The following is a 24832-nucleotide window of genomic DNA, read 5'->3' on the forward strand; positions in this document are numbered from 1 at the left end:
GGGAGAGGCAGAGCTCGGAGGCTGGCCTAGACGAGCGGGTCCTGGAAGTGAGTGGGAGTGACGCGTGCAGTGCTAGCCGCGATATAGACTCGACGCCGCAATTAGGCGACGCGGGCTCCGCACTCGCTCCGGTTTCCGCCAGCCGGCAGGAGCAGGCTGCAGTTGAAAGAAAAAGTCTGATTCGCGAGCAACAGGAAGATTGTTCATTAGCCGATCTGAGGAAGAGCGTCAAACGGGGAGTGGAAAAAAAGGGGGTTTCATTTGGCAAGGAACCTGGCTTAATGTACCGCCGCTACACGGATAAGCAGGGTCGCAAATATAAGCAGCTTCAGATTCCGCGAAAATATCGCCGGGAAAAATGAATGACCTCATTTGCTTCCTCAGAAGTATGTTTTCGGTCCAAAGCGATTTCAAGGGGACCATTCTATTTGTAATTATTATTGCTGATTGTTAATTGTTTCTATTTTGGTGTGTTGTTGATTTGAAAACTGATTGTTTGAGCCTTGTGTGCTAGATCGTACACCTGCCTCTTGTTGCAGCGGGAGCAAAAGGGGATAGCGATTTAGTTAGGTTGATTTGAATTATGGCTTTGTCTGGTGTTTGACGGGAGACAGAGGGCACTTGTTCGTGTTGGGTGTTGCCTTTTGCCGGTCGATTTTGCAAGCTGCAGAACGACCAAGCGGGACCAGTGGCGAGAAGCAAGGTCTTAGGAACGACCCGAGCGGAGCTGGTCAAGGTGCCTTGGCGACGACGTGGTGAGCAGAGCTCCTGTCCTGGCGAGTCGGACCTGGGCACGTGAGGTTACCTGGCGTCCCGACACTGGACGTGAACTTGGACGAGCCTCACGAACGTGCGCGCCTGGCATCCGAGCCACGTGGAGGCAGCTCGTCTTCCCGGCGCCTTATCTGAGGGCGGGGATGCTGTTGTGCCATTACCACAAGCCCGGATCCCGAATCTGCAAGATGCAGAATCTATCCTGCGAGCGCCACAATTCTCCCTTCACAAGTCAAGATGCTGCGCCTTCGTGCGGGAGAGGCCTCGGCGAAGCAGCGTGTTTAAACGTGTTCGCGTGTGCCCGACAGCCCGGCGCCGCACCTCCCTTGCCTGGAGGTCACCGCGCGCGCGAACTTTGAACCGGGTGGCCAGCGCGGTCGCTGGTTGGACCCCTCGGACGACCGTCGTGTGCTGACTTTGTATTGGGCCGGTTGAGTGACAATGGGCCTCGGGGATTATAAAAGCAGTGACACGCCGCTCGAAAACAGGATCCGCCGACCCCACCTGGAGAGAGGGTCGCTCCCGACTGGGGTGAGATGTGTCACGCGTTTTCGCCGGACGCCGTCGTGCGAGAACAGTCGCGTTTGTGCTCGGAGTCTTCGCTACCCACGCTCTGTCACGAAACGGGTGAAGAGCGCTACGGGACCACAAAGCCGAAATCGTGGTGCAGCGGTGCAAGTTCGTAACACTGGTGGCACCGGTTGGAAGTTCGTAACAATATTTAGTATTTCGTAACGCCGGACAGGGGTAATTGGAGATCGCAGGGAGAGGCCTTCATCCTGCAGTGGACATAAAACATGATGATGATGATGATGGTGATGATGATGATGATGATGAGTCAGATCCTGCCAAATGAGAACAATGTAGCTGCCCACGTATTCGTAACGACACCTTCAGTCTGTATGAGTAAGACTTGTTGCTGGCCTATTATAACTTCATCCTGGAGAAATGGCACAAAAGGAAACCACACCAAGACACCGCGCGAGAATAGAGATGTCACTAACAACCTTATTCTCTCAAGGGTTTGTTGTATATATACAAGAGGTCCCAGCTACCTTCAAGCAGAATTTAAAAATATGCGAATGCCATGTAGCTTGACAAGCCAAAGGTAATGTTGTTTCCCGTCGCTGGGAGATACGCAAATTTCGTTTTGTTTTCATTCTGCATAATTAGATAATTAGTCCTTATTATTTATGCAACTTCTCAAGTATTATAACTCTATGAAGAGTGTCAAGGAGAAAATTGTAGAGTGACACAAAAAACTCCAGATCGAGCTTTCCGTTTCTCAATACGGTCTGCTTAAAAGCGTTTTTCCGAGCGTGAAAGAAGCCCGCAAATGCACGGAATTTGCAGCATTGTGACTGCTGATAGCTCTGCGCCCTTCATTTTCGCCGCTTCGCGTTGAAGAGGGACACGCCCGTGCACATTTTGAAAGCGATCTGCGAGAGCGGCAGGGCACGGCGTCTGCTGAGTGTTTGTTGAACGAGTGTTCTCGGCCCTTCGTTCGCGGTAAAGCCAACTTGCCGGCGATAGTATTAGGTGACGGATGGACGGAGGGAATGAAGGATGGCCTTTCTCACTGGGTAAGCATAGAAATGCTTACGCATATATAAAATGCGACTAGTAGCTCAGGTGAGAGCGTCTCTACTGTTTGCCCAAATTCGCCGCTCATCAAGCCGTGGTTTACGCACGCATGCATGGACTTGTGCTCTCAAATGCACACCATTTCTATAACTAACATTAAGCGCCTCTTGCTCAGTCCCGTATAAGAGAAGTCCAGGTGACAGGAACCGCCTGTCTCATGGGCGCGGAGTTTTCAATCTGCAGGGGAGGGGGCGAGGGCAGTTTGCGCCCTCTGTTGTTTATATTCGCCCCCCCCCCTCGCCCCCCCACCCCACCTGCGCATGCTTCGTGGGAAGAGATACACAGGCGCAGAGGCAATGTGTTTACCCTTCCGTTTTATTTCTTTCTAAAGTCGAGGGAATATTCTAAAAAAGAAGGATCGTATGGTTCTTAAGATACTATATCAATAAATGAGGAAAGAAACTGAAAGTAACGCAATTTCTTCGTGCTTTTTCATAACGCCCTCAGTCGAAGCGAGAGAAAACACTGGGCAAGATGTAAATTTTCTCAACAAGCTAACAATTCTAATATTAGAAGCTCTTTAGAAACAATTCGTCTGTAAGAACCACTGGACAATACAAGTGTTTCCACAATGAGCTGACGACTCAGAAATTAAAAAGAGATTTCCAACTCATTATGTCTAAGCAACATGAGGCAGTGCAAACATTTCCACAATAAGCTGTCAATATAAAATGTAAATAGACATCATAAACTCTTCACCTTTGAAAAATGTAAACGAACTACCAAACTCGGTACGAAACAAAAATGACAAGGACAATTCTCAAAATACAGAGGTTGTAATAAAGAAGCTGCAAAATGCGGCTTTTATGGGAGGGGGTAAATTAAGGTGAGGGTCTCTGACAAATTGATAAAAAGCCGGCGCATTATACTGTGATGAAGTTCACTATCCCTTTATAAAAAGCCTACCGCTACCGCACATTCGAGAATGTGTTTCTACGCACAGTTGATTTCTTAACAATCTCGGCCGCGATATCGCAGAGATTTATTTTGCGGGTGAGCTGTTTGTTCCCACGGAGAACTGCTATGTGATTTAAACGCGCTTCACCCATTGTTGACCTCAGGAGGATCTTACATGTTGAACTTACAGGTCGCTTTAATCGACAACGTTGGCATACATTTCAATGAGCAGAGCAGGAGTTACGTCGATCTTTCGAGGAATATGTAGCCGTCGCTTGTCGAGTCTGCAGTTTTAATGGCCTCGTTTATTCCGAATGCCAATGACGAAGTCGATTTTTTTTTTACCCTGGTGGTTGCGATCCCTACAGTTGGCGGCAGGTTTCGATTCGATTTAAATCACTCTGGTTGACATGTGTTCTCTGAACGCTAAGCGGAAAAAGTATAAGTGCCGGAACTGCTGCGTAACAGGCTGCCACGCCAGAGTGGCGAAGGAGACCAGGCGAGAAATGGCGGCGTCCCAAAGAGGCCACGGGAGGAACTCACTGGAAGCCATCAATGATCAGTTGTCCGAGCGCCCGTCATAAAAGATGGGAGCAGCGTCTTGTGCTGCGGCTTGTCCTGATCTCTGCACAGTGGTCTACTGAGCTCGATGTTGCCTGGTCGCAGCTTCACGCGTAGTACTACGATTAGCTTCTTCAGCAACTGTTCGTACCTTGCGAGGAGGCGCCATCACTTGCAAGTGTGTGTGGACAATTACCGGATGGCACAAGACCACCTCGTAGAAGCGTTCCCAGAGTCTGACACCCTGCCATTCACTCAAGATCAGTTTAACGCTATGGAGTTCTTTATGGAGCTCAGAATCTCATTCATTTTACTGTAAATATTTTATTTATACCCGCAGGGATGATGTGTAGGTGATGTTTCGAGTAAATATTTGATTTTGGTGCTCGCGAAGGATTCGAAGTTTGAGAACAGAATGTGCACGAAAGAAGCACCTGCACTTATCAAGTGGCCGTTCATTTATTTCTGCCCAAAAACTTGGAACAGTAGACGTTTGGAGAGCTACTGTTGCTAGTCGGAATCCTTGACAGTGAATTGGATCGAAAACTCTTCGTGTTGTCGTCCTTATCCTTTGTTGGCGCGAAACAATTTAAGGCTGTGCTGTTCTTTCAACTCTTGGCCAACTGTAGTTCTTTATCGATTTGTCCGAAACCGGACAAAGGTAGACACGATGCTCCCTCACCCAATCGCTAATCTCCGGGGTAGGAGTGAGGGAGGCGGGCACGGCACTCTGGGAAAAATTTGGGGGGTAAGGGCTCGAGCCTCCCCTGTAGTACAGTGTCATACATGTTCTTTTTTCTGTCATTTCCTCCAAATCATACATATTTTTTCTTTGACGTATGGAAGGGAGCGACGTAGGAAAAGCACCAATTTCCTATTGTCGCTCATAGAGAAATGAGTATTAATGGTATTAAAAGCCAAGTCTAATATTTCCTGGCACAGGGCTGTGCCTTCGGTGGCAGAAGACTAGCTGATCGAGGCTCCTAGAAATGGACACCATGCATACAAGTGGACAGCGGCAACATTAAACTCTGCAGTGTCCGGGCGGCAAGTTAAACAACTGAACAGTGCAGATCCCCGGACAGGCCCAGCCACAGGCAAGAAACGTGCGCCCCCAGAGCACCGTGGTTGTAGTTTGCACCGCACATACCACAGAGCTTTCTTAACGTGTTACGTGACTGCTGGATTCGATTCACGAAAATGTCGAGCAGGGAAAAGTAAACACGAACGCGAAAACAAAAGCAACTGCTACTCGAAAGCCGCAGGGCAGCACTAACCACCTACGAAGGGGATCAGAAAGAGTAGTGGTTGCGTTAAACAGAGTGTGAGAGGGCTTTCTTTTTGTAGCAGTGCCAGTGCTGTCACCTTCTAACGTGGAGCTTGATTCGTTTTATAAAATGCACGTGCCCCGCATACTTAGCTTTGCTCAAGAAGAAAAAGGATGCCTCTCACGAAAATGTGTTTCTTGTGCCTTTTGTAGAATGCAAGTGCCGGAAGATTTTGAAAAAAAAAGAAAGATTACAAACGTGGGCTTTGTGAAGACACAGACGTAGTGCGGGCTGTCCATCCTGGTTTCCTTTGTTTGGGTGTTCAGGAAAATGCCATTGACCATCTCTGCAGCTGCCGCAAACAAAACACTTCATGCGCTCTTATTTACTGTCCTTCAAAAAAAAAGGAATAAAGTGCGCATATGGAAGATATAGCAGCACCGTGAAGATTACAATAGCGTGTGCATTTTTTCGGGCCGTTGGTTTTAGAAGTTATCAAGAGCGGGATATTTAGCCTTCAGAAAAAAAGAAAGGAAGCAAGAAAGAAAGTGAAAAGCCTGAGCGGTACATGCAGCACAGTGACAGCGTAAGCTGGAGGAGCGGCTCCATAAGAGCTCCATTTTCGGCGGCACGCATTACAGGGCCTTCGGGGCGAAGTCTCTTCGCGTCGTTTGCCCAAGAATGATCTCAACTGTGCCCCCGGAGTCGACGGCGAGCTGCGTCTTGTGCTACGGCTTGTCTGCTGAGCCCGATGTTGGATTGTTGCAGCTTCACGCGTAGCTCTACGATTCGCTTCTTCAGCAGCGCTTCGTACTTCGTGAGGAGGCGCCATAACGTGTACCGAAGAGTAAACACAGGCACCCAGACTACGTGCCAGACATGCCACATCCCTTGACAGATGGCACGTACGTTGATGTTGATGATGATGATAATGATGATTTGTAGGCATCCTCTTCGAAATGGGGTGGTGACAAATAGTCACCTAGCATGCTTGAGTTAACCAGGTCCATCTACGCGCTGCATGCAAGGGCTATATGGAACTGCTACATGCCGGGACACTTGGTGGAATCTAACGTAACTGCATTGCAAAGTTTATATCTATCGATGCTACGCGGCGCGCAAGTCAAATCGCGTCTCAAATGACACGATACGATGCTAATGGTGATGATGATAATTTATTGGCATTCCCTCTATAACGGGACGGTGACAGTCACCTGGCCTGCTTGAATTAATCAGGCATGCCATAAACGTTTTTCGTTACACCAATATTTGTACATAACCATAATCGTTTTCTTCCTCAAGACTTCCCTTTCTGCCTTGCACTACTACCTATGCAACTGCTACATGGCGTGCCACCTAGATAAGAATGCCCGACTGCAATGCAAAGGGCGCATGTGTAGGCGCACATCTGGCATCGGAAGGCAAATGGCACGATACTATGATAATAATGATGATGATTTATTGGCATCCCCTTTGAAACATGGCGGTGATATAGTCACCCAGCCAGCTTAATTTAATCAGGTAGCTAATACATTTTCTAGCCTCCTTGTACACATCACCTTAAAATTATTTTTCTTCCCTAAACGTTTAGCCGCCTTAGACCGCTACCTTTGTATATGCTACGCGGCATCTGCTACATGGCATCTGCTACATATTGTCTGCTACCTGGTGTAATGATATGCGACTGCAGTGCAAAATGTGCACTCGTCGATGCTACACGGCAAGCACGTGACATCACGTGTCTCCTCGCATTCTAGGACGCCTTTATAGAGCATTTTTTCCACTGCCAGCTAACAAGCGCTGGCATGGCTCAGTGGAAGAGTAGGTGGTTCCCACGCATTGGGTCCGCGTTGAATCTCGGCGGGTACTGGGTTTATTTTTTGTCATTCCCGGCAACAGCTCCTAAGGACACCGGACACCGGCGGCGGCGGACACCATCGCCAACGGAAACGGCTATTGGAATGAGCCCATAACAGCTTGCGCTGCAAAATGCTGGACCAGGGCAAGGTGGCTGTCAAGCATTTTTGTGTCGTTGAATAGAAAGAAGGTGGTGCTTTTATACCAAGACAGGGTAAACACGGCACCTAAGTGCTAGGCGATGAAAACAGATAGATTGAAAGAAAAATATTAGTTGGAATAGGAAACGCAGTGCCTGGGCAAAAGACGCAGAAGCACCTGCCTTCATATTCTATGAAGCTGTCATGAACAATAAAAATTTGTAGAGGTAAAGTGACGACAAAAAAATGACGAGTTAACCTAAACGAAGAGCCTGAATGGGAACTTCTTCCGAAATTACCAGTAAATTAGCTTGTTTTTCTTGTGCAAGCTGATCAGTTGAAATATAAAGTTATACGGGGCAGTGTAAGTCTTTGGTTGATAGACTTCCAAAATATTATACGCCAGCCACTGCAAGGACATTGCAGGCAAATTATTTCGCTTCGCAAAGAAGGGTGCACGAAGTTATCGCCAATTCACTTCATCGGTAACCAAGGTTCTTGATTGTTGTTTTAACTAACGCTATTCAATTTTAGTCAAATCACGAATGCGCATTCGAGAGACGCGCATTTACCAGAATGCTGTTGATGAAGCCGTTTTTGAGAAAACTTTCTATTGAGAATTATTTATAGGCTGTCTCATTGACGCAAGAAGGGCGGCAAGCTCTTCAAAGGCCTTCTCGATTTGACTAACGTGCTGGTTGGCGTTTTCTTAAGCTGAAGCACTCTGGTTAGAAGCAATTAAAATATCAGTTCATGTCGCCATGTGGCGTTATTGCCTGTTCGATCGCGTCAGCATGTCATGGTTGAGTTACCCAAATAAAGTGGATTGGGCCCAAGCTTTAATTATCCGTATCTCCAAGCTTCTGTGACCTGGAATTCTGCCAAGGGTGTACCTATTTAAAAATTATTTTTCGTGAACCATGGTAAATGTCAATGTGAACATAATGCGAACATCGTAATGCGAACATAAAAAAGGTGTTGAAATGTGGAATATATTTGAACAGAAGTATTGAACTTCGGCTAGGTGCCTGTCAACATGAGCGCACAGTTTTCTCAATCGAGAACAGTAAACATATGAATGCGAACGATGTCTCCTGTTATTTGCCCCTGTGTGACAATATAACCTTCGAATCAACAGATGTAAATGAATGTCGAACGTGATCAATCTTTTTTTTGTTGCACACACTTTCATGTAACTCTTAGGATTTCATCAACGCTAAAGATTCGGGGTCGGGAATGACGTCAAGTTAAGTTTTGTTCGTTTTAGCTCAGGCATGACGAACCATAGCTTGGCCAGGTTTGGCTGCTTGTAATCTAGAATAATGCGCTGTGGCGAATAGGTCAAGAGAAACCTGTGTTGCGTTTTGTAGCACAAATATAAGTGAGATGTAGCGGAGCTGCTTGCATTGCGGTTGCAACCACTACAACCAGTTCAGAAACAAGATGATGATAATGATATTCTTGGTACAAGGCTGGACGAAAACTTTTCAGGTGAAGGTGACAAATTTTCCATATAAATCAGAGGCTCGTTGTAGGTATAAAATAAAATAAAGCACATAACTAAACCTTATTACTCGAGTGCCTGTTTCATTTTCACAATCTACATGTTCTTGTAGCTGACAATCCATGATATTTGTTTTATTAGACACACGAATAACAAATGTGATTCTATATATGCCCTCAGAACTAATTGAATCCTGAAAAAGTTTACTTCAAACTGACCGATTTCATCGCAGAAATTAAGAACTGAAGTTAAAACACACCAAGCTACCATAACGTTAACGTTCAGTCTTTCGTGCATAGCGGTGCCCCAGTGCAGCGCTGGGCCACGCGTAACGCAGAAGACGTAAAGAAAGAAAGTCCACAGTGCTCACTGAGCTGATTAATCCTCTCGTGATTCTCATAGAAGCCCCATAGAAGAAACTGCCAGCCCTGCCACTGCCACGCGAGTCTTGATTACTTCCGTGTCTGGGGGATTTCTGGGATGCCGAACCTCGGAGCCTTTTCAGGCAATCTTGCTGAAAATTCTGGCTGCGGTTTTTCCTTTTGGACCCCCTTCCGCCCCCAAATGGCCTGACTCCTTGCAGTCACAACTCTTCGGTATGTTTTCTTGAAACAGCGGATAGAAATATGACAGGGAAAGACAGGAGGCGGTCAATAATATCATTCAGATTGCTATTCGGAAGCTTCTTTGTGAAGAACCAAGACAAGTGTACTTCATTCCGCAGTTAATAAGAACAAAGCGTACTAAGTCCTACGATATGGTTATAGGTGATTAAATTACATTTGTTACTGCACATTGCCTGTGCGGCAATGTGCAGTTTGGAGCCGGTCACTCCCGACTGCACACCACACACTGGGATATGTCGCGCACCTCTCGAGCTCAGCGATTTCGGCCAGGCCACGTACTCTACAAAAACTGTGAGAGTTCTTTCTCATGCGCACATATCTCTAAGGGCACGGCGGGTAATACTCATGCCGACGAAGATAGTTTTGCGCACATCGCAAAGAAGAGCTAGATTTTTAGAAGATAGCACCGTTATTTGAGGAGCAAGAGAGAGCTATTTTTTTAAGAGTACAGAGGTTTCCCGGTGTCAATATATTCGCCTGCGTGCTAGCTTGCAAGTGAGGGAAGAAAGAGAGGAAAAAGGCCCTAGACGGAGGACAGAATAAAGGAATAAAAACAACAACAAATGAAATTATAAAAATAATGGCAACGAGACCCAGAATGGTGCCCAGTGTGAGAGCCTGCTGCTCTATAGGTAAACAAGTTAAAGTCTGCTGATATTTTTACACATTCTCTTAGACGTAAAACTCTATAAAAAGTTGCGAAACCATCGCAAAATATTTTGGCGAGTGACATTTGCCACAGCGAGGCTTGCCTGCGAATATGAATAAACAAGCCCAAGGAAACAAGGACCTGTATGTCTGTGTTATAACTGCCAATTCTTGTTCTCATCTTACAAGCGTATAGAAAAGTTCGTGAGAGTAATTGGCCTGGTTACGTTGACTGCGTACGTTCCTTAAGATCGTGGATAATCTCTGTACTGGTTCTGTTTTTGCTGTGTAGTCGCATTCTATTTCTGCTCCGTACCGGGATTCTCGATCACAACTGTGTGACAGCCTCGGAATATTGAAGATATGGACGTGACTAACTGCATCAAGGGAAGCGCGAGCACGTGAAAGCCGCCGACAAAATAGCCGGTAATCGTGCGTCCCGCCCAAAAGTGCATTATCGATGTTCGCATTCGACAGCGAAAGCTTTTGCGCGACTTGCGACGCAGACAAGTTTCCACTTGTCTCGTAAGTAGGGAGGACGACGGCAGTATGGCAAGCAGCACGCCCCTCCCGCGAGTCTTGGATAATTGGAGACGCCCACCCTGTGCACGTGCTGTCTAGACAAAGGAAAGTAAACGTCACTCGCTTGTCTGCTTTCTAGCTCTCGTATACTTATGCCGTAAGCTGCCAAACGCAGTCAGCATCGTTAGGGCGCCATATTTGTTTCGTAATCAGGATAGCTTCCTCCGTCTACGTAAATCCTAGACATGACAGATGTCAATACAGCCGTGCAGGCCACGTGAGTTCTGTACCCGCACGTACGCTGCTTTATGTGAGCTTCAGCCGACAAAGCCCTTTTCCGCCAGTAATTGAGCGCCTTCTTGCGTAACAGCTCCCTCAGTCGCGCCAGAATGTTCACTGCTGGCGCGCACGCTTGAAGCGGCCATGCCCGTCTGAAGATAACGGAACCCAAGGAATCAGCAAATTAACTTACGCAGTGAACTTCCACGCGGCGCTGTTTAACCCAATCCATATCTCCCTTTACTTCGGCATCAGAGCTGCCATTAATCGACACTGTGCTCTAAAGGAACCTCCAAATGCTAGGAAAGGAACGTACGTGTCTTCACGTCGAGCCAGAGGCACGACAATATTTCCAAGTGCTTAAATTCACCAACTGCCCGATGAACAGCTAGATTGGACCATTCGACAGCCACATAAATTTATGAAAACCTTCAGTCGTGACTCGTGAGTAATTGAGAATGAACGCTGAATCCCTTTATGAGAAAATAAGTATACAGATGGGCAGCTTCGAATCTAGCATGTTAACATGAAGTTAGCTGCTTGATCGAGCAATACGAAAAGGAACCCCCAATTTTCTTTCAAGAGGGTATCCTGGATAAGCTTATATGTCCTGCACAGAAGTGTCGCACGAGATTAAAATTCAACGGGCAGGTCAGCTGCTTGTTTTATAATAATATGTCCAATTTTATTCCGCACATCATGAATAGTCCTTGCTCGAAATCGAATTCAGTGTTATCTGTCATATTGATCACTGCTCTTCTTTCTTGCTTTTTTTTAATGCAGAGCGCCTGCAGGTTGTGTTGAGGTAAATATAAAATAGGTATGACTGGTGGATAAATATGTGGTGGAAATACAACACAGGAGACACGACAGGCAACACAAACAGAAGAAACGGATAGAAATGCCACTGCCATGATGTGAATGACATAGTGCGAAGAGTGCAGTTTTCACGGAAAAGCAAGGTCAGCCGAAAAGGCAGCTCAAAATTGTGTGCAGGCATTCTGTTTTCTACGCTCTCTTTTTTTTATGGGAAAGCGTTCTATGCCCCCATTACGCAAAAATCCTGCGTTGTAGTTCGCGATGGGACCGAAAGACGGGTACTGAAAATCGCCGGCGGCGCGAGGAGTGAAAAACAAAGTATCTTATTGCATTCGAGAAGAAAACTAGGTAAATTTCGGTTTGGATGGGAATCGAACCCGGGCCTCAGTGGTACGAGACGAGCGGGCTTCCCCGACGCCACAGTGGCTCCACGGTTATGGTTGGCTGAAGTTATGCCTAGTGCTTCCGTCATTTCACACGTCATGTCACTGCCTCCGTCACTGCCTCCGTCACTGCCTCCCACATGTCATTTGCTCCTCGGATTTCATCCGTGCTGTGTCTACTGCGCTGCATTCGGAAGCGCCTACCTCAGCGGCAGCTTCGGAACATGGTCGCCTATGGAAGCACGCCTCAGAAGACGAAACAATGGAACACAAAAGAAGACGATATAGTCACGACAGACGTAGCATTAGGCATAAAATAAAATTCGTCGTTCAGCAGCCAAATGGTCCCAATGTTTCCAGCCTGTAGCCAACGCGCGCGCGCGCGCACACACACACACACACACACACACACACACACACACACACACACACACACACACACACACACACACACACACACACACACACACACACACACACACGCACACACACACGCGCACACACACACACACACACACACACGCACGCACACGCACACACACGCACACGCACACACACACACACACACACACACACCGATTCAGCAGAAAGAACTATAATGCATGTGGAAAACATAAATCGAAAACATTTCACCTACGCGAATGTAATGGTTTCGCATTCCCACACGTACGCAGTCTTAAGTGTGTCTGCCGAATTTTTGTGAGCACTGCACAAATGACGAGATGAATATGCGCCTACCTGCTTAGCTTTTTATCCGAATGGAACAATTCTACTCTGTAAGCACAATTATAACGAAATAATTTGAGGGAACTAGAAAGGACGCAATGGCATCTGGTTTCAGCCGGGCGCAGTCTCAGTAGCATTCTCTTTAAAGGAGTTTGTGCATGCACATTCGTAACTTGGTCCGTTTTCCGCAACTGTCTTCCTCGCTGTTCGCGCTGAAAGAAGAACCTTCGTGAGAATAATGAGGATAATATAACAAGTAATATTAGTACATTAGCTTATTTTTCTAAATATATTATTTCTTTCTTTTTCAACGCGGGTCGATCGCACACTGCCATGAAGTAGAGGACTGTTGGTACGCTATCATCAAGAATACAATGCGGCGCAACAAATGTTAAAATTTATCTACGCAAAGAAAGGGCAGTGGAGGTAATCACTCCGTCGGTTGGAGATAGGCAATTGGCTTCAGTATAAAGAACCATTGATAGAAATCAAGAACTGATAGGCAATTACAACTAGATCTGTTTCTTCACTAATTTGTTCGTGATTGCTTGAAGACGGCTATAGAAGACAATAAGAACATAAAAGAGACAGGAAGATCGTCCATTTGGCCCTTCTAATTTTCATGCTATCTCCCTTTTCTCTGTCGTGTTATCTCGCTCCCTTGGCCGGTAGCCAGAGTCTTAACTGACATACATCAGGGTACTGTTGAAGCTTAATAGATGATAAGAATAGGTTGACTTGCAAATAAGCAAATATCGTGAAGTGTGCATTACAGATAAGCGCACGAGTAGAGCACACTATAAGTCACTCACTGGTATTGCCCACGCTATGTGCAATACAAGTGATTCACTCGCTTATCCTCGCGAGGAAATGCAATGGTGTTCTTTTCCCATTCTTTCTTTTTCGTTCTCCCTCACTCTTCTCGATGATCTTGAGCTATCTAAAGCTGCATGCGTCCCTAGAAAAAAAAAACTACACCTTATGCCCTTGATTTCAATTTCGTTTCTAATATATGTTGAATAAAATCGTCGTGTGGTGAGCAAGCTGTAGTATAGTTGAGTGGCTTGAAGTGAGAGCTGTATATCCTTTAAGAAAACCAACAGCCGACATTGGAGCCTTGTTGAATAGAAGCTGAGTTCGAAGCAGACAGGCTGCAGCGGCAGGTACGCTGTTTGTCCCGCTCTTAATCGTTTATCCGTCAAAGACGCCTATAATGTCCTCACAGCAGTATTTCACATTGTTCGCGCACCGTCCTCCCTGTATCACTGCACCGCGCTGAGAAATAATTGCACCACCACTGGCTACGCTAATGGCATGATTTCTCGCTCTTATTGCTGTCAACTTAGCGCTTGTGAACGTACAATCACATGTTCAAAAGTTGACGGTAAGCACAGTGGGTGGCCCTTAAATGTGCTCGGGCATTGCAGAGTGTTTGAGCTGTTGCCACACAGCGACAATTCAATATTTTATTTCACTGCTCGAAGCAGTGTTTTAGCGCTTCTAACGACAACTTGTGCATTGCCATGGGCAACTACCCCCCCCCCCTCCCCCTCGTGGAGCAAAAAGTGGGAATTACCTCAAACATATTTCTCCGAATGAGCGTTCAATTTCTTGGAAATGCAATCTCAATACACCCACTGGCTACCGCATGAAAAAAACGTTCCAGTTGACCTGAAATTATTCCTCAGAATAATATAAAGAAATTATGAGAATTTCTTTTGGCAGTAACAAAACTGCACTTTAACTCTGGAATTTTCTCCCCGGTCTTGTCAAATTTAAAATAAAGTTCATTCTTGCAAGATCTCATGTGGATACGCCTGAAAGTTCTGGAACGGCATGCTGTTCCACCTCCCATGCTTCTGTAAACCTGATTTATGCGAACTTGGGTGATTCTCCACAACATGCGTAATTACCACACTGTCATCCAAATCACCATTTGACATCTCTCCACAGTTGGTGATTGACAAGAGCTAAACTCGACAAAACTCTATCTCGCAACGTTCTCGATATATATATTAAAACGCGAATAAATTTTCGTCAGTATGTGGCGCGTAACAATTCCACCGGTCATTTCCACCGCAACTACTCGACATAGCAGCTTCCATGTAAACTTAAGGCAGCTGACCAATTATGCTATTTGTTTCAGAAATTAAATAGATATTCTACATAGCGAGAACACTTAGGATTGTGTCTATGCAAAAAAAGGCAAAAAAAAACTCAGTAACCACTGCAACAATTACCGGGATGCCGGAATTCACGCTGCATAATCTACATTGCACTAGGTTACTTGCGGCAGTAATTTATTGAATAACTTGATCAAAAAAACATTGCCCTTTGGGGGGAATTGTACCCTAGAAAAAAAACGACTGACTGCGCTTTCGTTGTCCATTGGGGAACGAAAAACAAAAAAAAAGAACATGCCCTACACATTTCGGCCTGCGCGTATAGAGCCCATCCAAACAAGCAGTGAGCTCTTCGCGTCCACTCCATCATCCACGCAGAGGGTGTTCCAGATAATCCGTCCAGATCGCAAAACTTGATTAGCGTCGATTTGAGCGCCTGAGTGCCCGAAACTACCGCGTCCTAATGGCTCCACCCTAACAGCCAAGAGGGTGCGCAAGTCACGACAGTACCAGTCAGCATTCGCGTAGAATAACAGGATTTATTCCTCGGCATAACGATAAGAGAGCGAGTATTATTGTACGCGTCCTAATGACGTTATTCTGGGGTTCATAGTACAGAAGTGAAGACGATTTCTTTTTTTTTTACCTCTGTATTTCGCAGATGGCAGGTTTCAAACAACGAGATGCAGGGAACCCCGCTTTCGGGTAACTCTCGTGAATCTGAAAGCCGCTTCCGCACTCTAGCGCAGAGCGTGCTCGATTCACTCAGGCATCGCGACACACGAGATTTTGCTGAAGGGGAAGCGTGGGTTCACTCTTCTGGAGTTTGCAACTTCGCTGCGTTAGAAAAATTTCGCTTCCTAATGTCGTTCATTTACTCGACGCAAAGCGTACTGATGAAGTATATTTGGGGGCTAATGGTTGCAGTGGTAAGCAATCTTCACGACGGTAAGGCGATTCTCGAAATGTTCTCAAAGTCGTCACCTGGCAGTTAATACCACGCAATTGAATCTTTTGTCATAACTTCTCAAATTATTCGTGTTACTTCGGAAGTCAGCATGTTCAGACAGCAGAATAAAATTCGTTTAACAGCATCTGATTCTATCACAATTACCTTACAGTATACAGCTATAAATGACCAAGTTGTGTTAGCAATGAGCTGCAATATCTTGATTGCTTGTGAGGTTTCAAATTAGAATTCAAGTTTATTTGAGATCTCAGTGACTTAGTGGCACCGACCAAGAACCTTGGTAGAGGCTTCACATTGGGTCTGCGCCCCTTACAGAAACTTGGCAACGGGTACATTCACATAAAACAAAGTACAAGAGAAAGCAATAACACAGCAGTATACAAGCTTTGAGAATAGGCATAATTGGTTGACGGTAACAATATGTAAAAAGGTACAGGTATAAACATATTACCGTAGAAACAATTGAGTAGTAACATATCAATGGCAATACAATGTAGGAGTTCAGTAATAACGGAAATAAAAGGGACAGTAATAAACAATTCCCACAGAGAAATATTGTGCATCACTGATAGGCAACAGAGTTCCATAGTAGAGAATAGAAAAAAACAAACATGAACACTAGAATTTGATAGAAGTTAATGTGGTAGAAGTTCTCCCATGAACGAACGCGGCTCGCCTTCGGCAAAATTACTACAAGCAGCTACAGCGAGTACGCTCGGATTCGCTACACGTAAAGGCCTAAAGCTGTCAGCATGTTGCATCCAGCGTGGTGTAACGCCAGCGGTTTACGTCAATCTTTCGGCGTTAGCCATCGCAGTGATCCGAGCGTACACACAACCTGACCATACCAAACCGAAGCGAAAAGAACCAAAAAATAATCATGCAATGAAACCCGCCTGTTTCTATGTATAATGCACGCAATACATATGTAGTATGTGGTATTAGGTGCCGAAACCATGATCTGATGATAAAGCACATTCGTAGTTTGGGATTTTGAAATAATTTTGGCTATGCGAAGTTTTTTTAATAAACACCTCAATATATGGGCATCAGCGTTTTTGCATTCTGACCTCATCAAGAATGATCTACAACAATTAATTCTAGCATTTTATCGGACGACGCTTTTGCCTTCTCTTGAAATTTAAATTGTCATGCAGGTTTACATCGGGCTCTCGGAACAAATGACAGGTGAAGTGACGGAGTTAACTTCGTATAAGCTTTTCCTTGACGCTGTTTATTCAGAGCCGAACACTAAAGACTGCACCAATCAGTCACAATATGCAGTCTACTTTTGTTCGTACCCAAGATGCACTTCGGAAAAGGAGCTCAAGAGTTGCGTCATGCTAAACAATACATCCCTTTTTCCTTCCTTTCTGTCTCACACCACCACCCAAACCAGGTAAAAAAAAAAAGCTAAAATGTGCAAAAATTGATGCCGTGATCTCGTATCGGGGCACTACACGTACTTATGGTACATGTGAATCCATGGTCCAAGATTGTCTAGCGCGTAACCCACGCAACTTCTAAGGAACGCTTGAGGGTAACTAGACGCTATGTTATCAAGAAAGAGTGACATTCTACTTACCTTGAGCATACTATGATCCACAGGTCGATTAGCTTACACTGTATAGTCTGTTGCGACGTGTTTTGTGTACATTTTCATCAGCAAACCTTGTTGAAGTTTATTGTTACGTCATAAAGATACTTAAGTATCTTAGTAGGCAAATGTTACAAGAGGAGGTCCCAAAGTGAGAAATGTCAGCGGGGACCTCCCATCGGTACGACATTGGTCGATTACAGGTGATTCTAAATCAATTGACGTACAAATTATACAAAAATGACAAACCAAAAACAAGCCTCATGAAAAGATACTACACTGAGCACATATATGAATATGTCAGTAAGAAATATACATGCATTGAACAAAAGAAGAAAAAAGAAACAAGAAATGAAAGGAAGCAATATATCGCTTCTACTATTCATAAGAAAGCATACAATAAAATGCATGATAATAAATTCAAACAATATAAACTCTGCGCAGAAGCAGAAACAGGGAAGCCGTGAAATGCGGTGCCCTTTAATGGCGAACTGCACCTCCGCCGCGGGTCAGCCGGCATTTTGCTTCCTTCGAGATCCGCCCATGTATGGGGAGTGTTTAATGCCTGCTCTACTTACCCCGCGGGTCGGCCCGGTATTGTAGTATCTTCGGCATCGCCTCACTTATGGGGAGGGCTTAACGCCTTCGTCGCCTCCGCCGCGGGTTGGCCGGGCATTTCACAATCTTTGGGATCTCTTTTTTCTCTGGGGAAATAGTGGGGAAAGTAGCCTTTAACAGCTTCGCTGTAATGCAAGTAAACAATGTACATGTTTTGCAAAAAGCGCAAATTTGTACAACTTGCTAACATATTAGATTTGAAAAAAACGACAAAAATAGTCAGAGGCTAAGATTCGCGATATCAGAAATTTAGTTTAACAAGAACAATATTTATCCTTGTTATAAATGACGCTATGGTTTGGCATGCTCTAATGAACACATGCAATGAGTTCCAGATGGTAATTTCACGAATCAGAACTGTCTGCTTTCCACAATGTATGTCAATGCTTGGCAATAGCAAATTATATTAAGGCGAAGAAAGCGGCGTCTAGTCCAATGATGCCAAAAATCACTGATTCAAGCGACTGATTCAGCGGCAACTGTTTTTTGCTTCTGATCCGTTTTAGCGTCATTCTTGAGCTTCCGTTGCATGCCGCCGCGATTGTCGACGAGCCACCGCAAGCTATGTGAGGGAAAGCGGACCAATCGCAAACGCCGGCGCCACCCCCTTCATCCGGTTATCGATTTTCAGTGCAGTGGCTGGGCCCCATCGAATTCCTCTTCACTTGAGCGTGCTCCCCGCCTCTTGTGAACCAATTACATAAGACAAGCCGCTCAGTCTAGACATTGTTATTCGTTTTATGCGAAGCATATTACGAGGGCTCAACCCAGCTCCTCAGGCGCGGCGGTGACCATGAAATCACGTGACACCGTGACGTCACGACAGAGGAGAAGTGGCTTTGGCTCAACTCTTGCAAGACGGGCTGGGTGGGAATCGAACCAGGGTCTCCGGAGTGTGGGACGGAGACGCTACCACTGAGCCACGAGTACAACGCTTCAAAGCGGCACAAAAGCGCCTCTAGTGAATGCGGTGTTGCCTTAGAAACGCGCTGTTTCTAAGGCGTGCGTCTCTTGCTCAGGCGCACATTTCGTTGCCGCGCCGAACGCTGCTTTGCTCGACGCTCACCGCGTCCAATGCGGGGCGCGTAGTCGCTGCCCTGTAGCCCATTGTCTTACACCCCTTGGCGGGTCGACGGGAACGCTGTCGCGTTCCACTCTTGAAGGCGAAGAAGTAATGCATGAGTTGTTTCTTCGTCTAGCCGAACCAAATATAGCCAAGCAACAGCAGTTCACCAGGCTAAACAGTGGTTCAACAACTAAAATAAAGGCTAGTATGCTTCGCATCCTGGTCTTAACCTTACCTAAGCCACAGCCATTTTTTTTCAAGCAAACAGAAGTGACCTCCTATGAACGAGGAGAGCGTTTAATAGGTCTGTTGAGATAACCCTGCGGGTGACCGCCCGACGCTTGCGTCGGCGGTTACGCAAGTTTTACGTCAGAAGATTGGAATAAAAACTTACCGGAACAGTTTTACGTTATAGGGCCCATGGTGCCGAATTCTGGCTGGCGAACCACGTTGTGATATAAGTCAGCGGGGGGCATTTTAACTCAATTTCATTCATGCGCGCAGAAAAACGGCGAACTTCTAGCCTTAATGAAGTACCATATTAGCTGGGAAGCATGCTTAGCTCATTATAAATAGGTGTAGGAGATTCTCTGTAATGAATGCAGGTAATTGTCCTGACTGCTTGGTTCTGTATATGCACAGTTGTCGAAAGATATGTCCTAAATGTGTTTCCCAAGATGAAGAGGAGTAGGTTAAGCGACTGTGAATAAAGGTCTATAGCATAATATAGGCTGAAGGTTATGGGGAAGTGAAAACAGGTTTTGATCAACACCGCAAATTCCGAAAGAAATCTTTGATGAAATTTCTGCGATGTGTTGATCAAATTTCAGGCGCGAATAATGGTAACTCAGAGAAATGTGACTGTCCCAAAAGGGTGAATAACAGAGCGTCAATTAGTGGAATGAGCGGAGTAATATTGTCTTTGGAAGGAAATATCATTTACTTGGTTTTATGTGGGTTAATTTCTAATTGGTTGATACGACACCATTAAACAATGCTGGCCACATTATTAGTTAATTCCTTAACTAAGCCTGGCCAGTCGGAATTAGATGAAAGGTTGTTGTGTGTTTTCCTTGTAAAATACATCATTAGTGCAGGAAGCCCATATGGCGCAATACCTTGTGTTTTGCAAGAAAGAAATGGCCCCGGTAAGAATGCTTGTATATTGTATATGGATTGTTTCAGGCAGCCTTTGAATTTTATTAACGCAATATCTGCAGAAAAATTAGTCCTAAAACCAAACTGAAATGGTGTCAAAAGATTAAACATTTTGGATAGTTCATCAACCAGGTAGCCAAAATCTTTTCAATTAGTTGGCTAACCAAGGGAAGAATAGTTATTGCAGCATAGGTATTGGACAGCAGCTATTCATTATAAGGTTTATTAAATAGTTAAATTGATGGTTATTCATTTTACCCTTTCGATTGTTTAGACGAACCACGTGATCAAAGCTCTCTACCACTAACAATGAATAAATGGGTAAGAGCATCCAGAATCAGATGTAGCAAAATTGAAGAGAATTTATAATATAAATCTCCCCTCTTATATAAGGTTTTAAATTTATTCGAGCACCACAAGTTGATGCCATTTTTTTTGTTTTACCTGGTGAATGGAACCTTGTGGAATACGTCTTATTGCCGCCATCCAAAGAGATCTACTTTCCAAGCAAAGGTCATTCCTCACGAACTTCTATAACGAGTACAACTTCCGTAGAAGTAGTCACCCTTCAAGGGCATCTACTCCTTCAAATAAAAGGGTGACAAATGGGTGGGTGACCATTAGGAGAACCTTAACTATTGTGCATGGCAGATTCGCCAAACGCGAAGTAGCTTTATGCTTTCTCTCTCTACTTTTTCGAAATGTTGAAAGCGAAGGAGGGCGGCCGGAAATTGAAAGTGATTCTGAGACGCGACAATGGAGGCGAATTACGTGCTCGTAAGCCTGCCTTCGGTAATGAGCATGGTTCAGCCTCCGAAACTTCCAAAGTGCTGTCGTGCTCGTTACGAAAGTGCTGCAGCAGTTACGATTCACGCGCCTCCTTGAGGATGACGCGTTAACGTGATGCACCAAGGACAAACACAAACAGAACCGCGTAGCAATGTAAATGAGTTTCTGAGTTCGTGGTTGCGCTGAAATGAAGACGTTATTTCAATTTCTCTAAAGAACAGGCGAGATAAGGTCACTCTCGACCTCTATTTCATTATTGGATCTCCACCTAAAATGTTTCCTCTGGATTTTTTAGAAAGAACATGCAAATTCGACTGGTAGTGCTCAAAAATCTTTTATAAAGTAGTTTTCACGAATTTTAAACACACTCACACAGTTTATACACACACAGAGTTTATATACAAAGCAAATGTGGCGAATGTTAACGGCAATATGCAAGAAAATTTGGACGCAAGTGTATCAACTTGGCTATAAATAAAAAGGTCAAAACCTTCGTTTTTGCCTATTAGAGGGGTTATATAAAATTATGAAGAAGGGTTCCCTGCTTTCCTGGGAAGGCCGAAAGCGACAGAGATTTTATATTCAGAGGTAATTAGGGTCATCGAATGTTTGACGTTTCATCGTAGATCGAATGTTTGACGCTTCTATGCAACTGCCAAGAATATAAATAATATATGGAATACTAACCTTCTTCCGATTGTTATTCTTTATACGAGGAATAAACTTCCATTTTTGTGATTTCTTCAAATAAGTATGCGATGTGCACTCTTTTATATTTCGTTCAAGTAGAAAGCATGATGCCAGTGACGAGCGACACATCTTTAGTCCGTGTAGGCTAACTACAACCTTCGTAGAAGGTTACTTATTGTATCTCCACACAGAGTGCTTAAGTCACTACACAATCTTTCCCAGAGTCCTAAGAGAACCGTAGAGGACACTAAATTCAAGTTCGATTAAAATAAGGCAAATGCCAAGTTAATTTTGTCCTGGTTTAATGCGAGCGTAGCAAATATTGCTTGAACCTCGTCTTATCCGCCGCGGTTGCTTTGTGGCTGTGGTGTTGGGCTGGTAAGCACGAGGTCGCGGGATCGAACCCCAGCCACGGCGGCCGCATTTCGATGGAGGCGAAATGCGAAAACACCCGTGCAGTTTGATTTAGATGCTTGTTAAAGAACCTCAGGTGGTCCAAATTTCCGGAGTCCAATACTACGGCGTGCCTCATAATCAGATCGTAGTTCAGGCACCTAAAACCCCATAATTTAAATTTTTTAACCCTCGCTTCTCCCCTGATTTCAGGCGTGTTAAGGGGTTTGTATTTAGTTTCTCTGGTGTACTCAGTGAACTAAACAAGGCACCTTGCTTATGTTTAGCATAAATGAGGAGAAAAATATGAGTAATGCGTAGGTGAGTTTGAAGTGTCTGGAATAAATGTGGCCTTTTCACTAAATCACGTATGTAAGAGCTCTGGATTATGACTGCGTTTTAGAAGTGGCGCTTAATTTAGCTCATTAACTACTAAAGTCACTGAGTTCAAATTAAGCGAAAAAGCGGGACACGCTACGGGAAGCATTCTGTGAGAAGTTCAATGCCTGTGGATAAAGGGAGCCTTTGTGACAAATTGTTTTTTCAGGCGCTGGAAAGCGTTACAAGGTTAGTTGATGCTATGCTTCCTGTGGTCCGTAAACAACTCTATGACTGACAACATTCCAACTTTGCGAAAGTAAGGGACACGATACGGAGTATTTTTTAGTAAAACTTCCAGTGTTGAAGGAAATTAGGATTTGTTCATTAAAATACGTATTCAAGTACTCATAAAGATATCTTATTGATCTGTGCAAAATTTAGCCCGCAGGCTTGGTATAAATAAATATGTAACGAAGAATAAAGCTAGTAGAATTATGAGGTGTTAGGTGGCAAAAACATGATTTGATTATGTGTCACTCTGTGGTGGGGAACTCCGGATAAATTTAACCACCAGGGAGTCTTTAACGGGGCTCTAATACACGGGACATAGGCTAAATGATCCCGGTCTCCACGGCTGGAATTTTGACCCCGGTCTCCACGGCTGGCAGGTACATTTTTTGCGAAATATATTTCTTAAGCGAGTGTCGGAAACTATCACGCAGCCGTTTTCAACTACTTTTCCAATTGTCCCAAAGTAACTGTCCGTGTCACAAAATTTATATTTAGCGCTAATTGAGGACATGCTGATAGTAATGTGTCACTAAATATTAACGTCGCTGTTTAAATTAGGAGCGCAAGAAATAATTGCTAAACCACCGCTGTTTTATTTTTAAGTGTAATTTGAGGTTTTTAGATGCGATCTCGAGTTTCCGCCATAAACTAAATTGGGCACCTTGTTTATGTTTGACCAAAACATTCTGAATAATACGTAAGCAAAGTTCAACATGGTTACAGTTTTTCCCACTTTGCAATAATTTATGAATTGAAGATCTGTAAAGCGTTATCAGTGTGTTTCAAGAAGAGTGCAGAATTAAAGGGGTGTGCGTGGATTTTACGTGCAAGGTTATATATGTTTTGAATTCCGTTGTTTTCCTGTAACGTGTACGACATGCGTGTTTCTGTATCCAAATCGGTGTTTGCTCCTGTACAAAAAATCACTTTGAACATGGAAATTCTATCAACATACATATTTCACTTATTGATTGTTTTGCTCGTGTAGATGCTGTGTACTTATATAGACGTTGATGTGCCGTAATAATGCACATTTTCGCACGTGCTGTCCAAACAAACTGGTAGGCGACACAGAAGTAACCAAACTTAATTCGTGGCTTTTTGTCTGGGCCCCTGTCGTCTGTACTCTGTATGAATGAAGCTCCATTTCAAGTTCGAAATCACGATATGACTTGAGGCACGCGGTAGTGGAGAGTCCGGTTTAATTTTGGCCCAAGTTACGAGACCGCGCTAGTTGGTATCCCATGATGATGTAGCCGGTGCAAGAGTAAACACCGAACACTGACGAGGACAAGGACACAGCGCTTGTCCCTGTCGCCCATCTTGTGTTCTGTGTCCATTCTTGCGTTGGTTACATCATAAATAATTTTGACCACCTGGGGTTGTTTACCGTGATTCCGCGCTCGGTACACAAGGGTTTTTGCATTTTACCCCCATCTACATCCGGCCGCCATGGCCGTGAGTGGATCCCGTGCCCTCGGTTTGGCAGCGCAACGCCAAAGCCATGACGCCACCATGGCGGGGGGCGCTGAATTCTAGCCCACCGCCTTCGCATAAGTACGAATGCCACCTAGATCAAATATAGCGAAAATAGGGGCAACGTTATGGCAAATTCATGTGCGCGGTTATATTTATGTACATCATATAGAGCCTCTGAAATAGCACCTGTGAGTCATGTGCCGTATTTTGTCCTCGTGTTTCCTTGCGCTAAACAACTGTTAGCTTGAAAAAAAAAAGAAAAAAAGAAGATCTTTTGCCAGGGGCTTGAAAGTGCACAATAGCCGTATTACGCTGCGTTTCCTAGTCTCCTGAGTTATTCTAGGTTACACAAAGTTCATATTTTGCGACTATGAGGACACGTTATGGGCACATTCAGACAACATAAAGGTGTTTGGTTCAAGCACAGTTTCTTTATTAAATTGATTAAACGCTCACGGGTAGGTGTGATTTACTTTTACGACCAATGCAAGGTTTAACACGAAGTACTGGCATAACTACAATTGCCATCAGGATCAAACTTAGCCAAATTGCCAGACCACTATGTAAAATTTTTGGGCGAAGGTAATTTCGACTGAAATAAATATAGCTTCTGCAAAAAAAGTAAGCACCACTTAGAAACGGTGAAGCTGTCGTTATAAGCTAGGATTATCACTGTCTCGAGTGGACCC

Source organism: Dermacentor albipictus, chromosome 1 (assembly GCF_038994185.2).
Source record: "Dermacentor albipictus isolate Rhodes 1998 colony chromosome 1, USDA_Dalb.pri_finalv2, whole genome shotgun sequence".
In the NCBI taxonomy this organism is placed as follows: Eukaryota; Metazoa; Arthropoda; class Arachnida; order Ixodida; family Ixodidae; genus Dermacentor; species Dermacentor albipictus.